Source organism: Ceratina calcarata, unplaced genomic scaffold, assembly GCF_001652005.2.
Source record: "Ceratina calcarata isolate Rehan_Ccalc_2016 unplaced genomic scaffold, ASM165200v1 scaffold255.2, whole genome shotgun sequence".
Taxonomy (NCBI): domain Eukaryota; kingdom Metazoa; phylum Arthropoda; class Insecta; order Hymenoptera; family Apidae; genus Ceratina; species Ceratina calcarata.
This window is the reverse complement of record NW_017147567.1, coordinates 141,763-145,873: the sequence shown is the minus strand read 5'-3', so window position 1 is coordinate 145,873 and position 4,111 is coordinate 141,763.

Here is a 4,111-nt window from a genome sequence, read left to right as displayed (position 1 = left end):
TTTACATGCATAGGACAGACTTTGTTAGTTAATTATTATTGTACAGGTTTGCTACTTAATTATAGTACAGATTTTGTTACTTGATTATTACAGATACAGGTAACATAATACTTAATTATTACTGTAACTTGTATGACGCGGTTTCAAAATTACGTAGTTTTTTATAATAACGTTTTTACGAGGATAATTTGAAATTAGGGAAATCCTACTACAACGTGGAATAAGAGCTTTTTTAAATGTACCAGGTATTTCAGACTTCAGCTTGTGTGTCGCATTTACCTACAAATTATTACAATTTATTAAAATTTGTTACTGAAGTATTAAGTAGATTTTAAAAATTCCTGTTTTTCTTTTTACTAGATTAAACACCGACTGCTCTGTTCAACTCTTTTTTAGTTATTTACGTTTTTCATTTTTGTGAATTAATTTATAACGCTGGTGGAACTATTTTGACTGCAGAACAAATTTTAATTAAACAGTTTATAATAATATATTTTCATATTTTATTAGCCTATATCCTGTTCACTATACATATTTCGAAATACCACAGTCGAATAACAGCCAATACATCCATCACCCTGATCCGGGTGACACTGTCCATTGAAAACTTTATGCGTCATCTGAATTTGAGTGACATGGCAGTCAATATGTTAAAAAAAATTTCATTCAGATTGAACTAAAATTACAAATTTTCGATTACTTTAATAGAGATATTTCTGTCAATTATAAAAATATAAATGCTAATATGAATATTAATAAAGATATATTTTATCTATTCAGATGTGGAGGTGTAAACGTGAACAGCGTCGACTCTATTTATTGTTAATTCCAATAATATTTTCTACCTCTCTATCATTTAAGATAGTATATTGTATATTATATGGTGTATTATAATGTAAAAGCAGTAAGAATAGAAATCTTTTTCAAACCTCCAAAGTGTATATTATTACAGTATACGTGGATCTCCTTATATTCCAAAAAAGACTCTCCTGTAAAAACCCGCAATGTAATTACGATGTAACGTTTTGTCTAAATTTGGGAAACTCGGATTTACACAGTACCAGGGAAGCGTTAGGAGTAAAAAGAAAGTTTGGCGAAACAATAGCGCCGAGAACAGTTAAGCCTCACTTTTATCATTTACAAAAGTTAGATTCCCTTTGTGTATAAACAAGATTTAAAAACTTCCGCCGTGCGCCCCGAATGGACTGGCAAAAGTAATAAAGGTGGGACGGAGGAAAAGAATTTTGTTCGGTGAATAAATTCCTCGCGTGAGAATTTTACGTAAGTTCAGCTGCGTCGTCGGAGCGGAACGGGGCTGTCATTTATTTTATTTACCGCCCAGCGTTGTAAATCTGTGGCACGAAAATTGCGTGTAGAAGGAAGAATAAGAAAGAAAAGTTAAACGAGACGTTAAATAAATTTTCAATAAATGTTGAAAAAAATGTATGCAACTTTTTTTTGGAAAGCCATCCCCACTTTCAAAGAAAATCGATGATTACATAGATAATGCGTTTGTTTGACAATAACTAAGTTAAACGAAGATCTAATTTATGCAGCGTCTTTTTAAGACAGCGGAGACGTCATTTCCAATTTAAAGGAAGATCATTGAATTAAATAGATAATGCGTTAATTTCACGTTAACTGGTATATTGGATGCCTAAAAGGCTTTATAAAAAGAAGAAAAATATTTTCCATTATACGACCGAGTGAAATCGTAAAAGGCGGGTATCAGCCTCTGAGAAACGCGAGGAAAAGAGAGGAATTGGAATAAAAGCGGAAGGCTGAAAAAAGCTCGGGCGAAAGGACAGACCGTGAAAAGGGATGAAAGAGCAGGTAAGCAAGATTACGTGATTCACGGAGAGCGCGCGAACGTCGCCCCCTCTTACGTTATTTCCCCCACCGTTGTACGCAATCTTTTTAGTTTTACTTGTTCCACAGCAATTCCTTCAGTCGCCGGAGCAATTAATCGTTTCGAGCGAGCGAACTTTACGAAAGAACCAAACGAAATAATTAGTATTTAATATTTTAGTCGCCTAATTGAAACGAATGAAACCGAATGAGTTAAGAACAGGTCAAGCGGTAGAAGTAGGCACAGCGAGAGTGCATATGTGCAGTTAGTTCAGAGTAAAACTACTGTTGCTGGCAAGAAACTAAACAAAGTTGCGGTCAACTGTAGCCACCGGAGTTCTGCTATATGTATATGCATTTACTTTCCCTCTTCGTCGTCAAATACTTATATCTGCTTAAATTGCTTTTCAACCTCACAGCCGGTATTTAATCAGCCCTTAAACCGTCCTCGTTTTTAACTAATAAAGAAAGAACGCGACTTCTATTTTTAACCACCGTTGAAGACAATTTTAACTAATTACTCATGTAATTTTAAATAATCACTCATATCATTTTATTTTACTATTCAGTATCAATCATTCATTCATTCATTTATATTAAATCTTTATTTCTTTTATCTTCGTTTTATATCATGTAAATATTAGATCATTGAAAAAATGAGGCATGGATTCATTCCTATTTTCAAACTTGGTCCCTAGTTGGACTTCATGTTTGAAATCTAATGTAATGACTCTTAAGTTGAAACTCTGGGACTCTATGCTTTATTAGATGACATAGCTGTGCTTGTAAGTATCTATTCTTGAAATCAGCTCGTTTGTACAATTTTGCTTTTGAAATATAGAAAAAGCAATCGAGAACCAATAGTAAAAATACAGTAGGAACAGAAATATTGTTATTACAGAATAGGATGAATAGGAAGGGGGAGAGTTCAACATAAGTAAGACTGTTCTTGGTTAAATAAATTTAGAATGGCACTGAGTTACTTGTTTCAACAGTGATAAGTTAGTTCCACGTTCCACCATTCACCAGGAGAAGTTAAAACAATCAAGAACAGGTCGAGAATCATTGTCCCGAATAGTGCGAACTAGTACAACAATAATTTTGCAATTTTTCACAAAACGGTCTAACTTGACGTGCAAACAGCACCGTGGCATGAATAATAGTCAATATAAGTTAGACGTAGAGCACGCCAGGCGCATATGTCGTTGCCCACACTTCAATTCCCCCCCCTTGCTCCCCGAATTCTTCCGCATTCGATCTTTGTTTCAACGTTCTCATCGCGCGTTTCAACCCCCGACCCTTCCGGATGTCACGGCGTCCCTCCCGTTTTCTCTTTCATTTCCATTCTTTCCCTCCGACGCCGCCGCCGGGAACGTGAAACAATCGCCGCCGGTGGATTTACGTTTTCACCGCTAAAAATCGTAAATTAATGCACGGTTATTGACGCGATAAATCTCGAAATTTAATTCAAGTTCCATCGCCCGAAGAGAGAAAGAGAGAGAGAGAGAGAGAGAGAGAGTTATCCGGCACGTGTGACACCCACCCTTCCTCTTTGATGATATTGCCGTGACAATGGGGGCGGCGAGGGGCTTCTCCGGCCGACAAAGGCCCAGATAGGATAAAGAATTAGTTTGGGATTTATTGCCGGCAACCGACGCGGCGCTGGCCGAACGAATCGTCGAACGTCAGAATGAAAACCGGGCGAGGATGAAGGGGTGGTAGTCAAACCGAGCGACGATTTTGATACACAAATCCCGCGCTGTAGACACCGTGTCCGGTCGTACGGAAAGGCCGGCGGGACGGGGGAAGGGGGCCGTCCTTCGTTCTATCAATCCCCGAGTCTTTATTCCAACCTCGCAATCCTCCCTCGGTTTTATTTATTGGCCCCGAGGACGGTTGGTCGCGTTTCAAACCAGAGCACCGCGAAACTGGTCCGCAAACTATCGAGAAACTGTTACCCCCACCGCTGCTCCTAGCCGCAACTTTTGTGCGCGGATCGTTTCGCCTTACGAGCGTGTACTTATGTACACATAAGTATTTGTTCACATGTCAGGCATATGCTACGGTTAAACTCTGTAAAACCGAAATCTTCTTAAACCGAAATGAAATCGCGTGGTTTTATTATGAAGGAGCTACGATGGAACATCGTTTAGTCGGACCCACTGATACTGGAAATTTCAGGCCCTGTACATGCATATACTAGATTCATATGAGGTTTCTTTTATTTAAATAATAAGGCTTGAATTTTATGTGGTTTTATTGA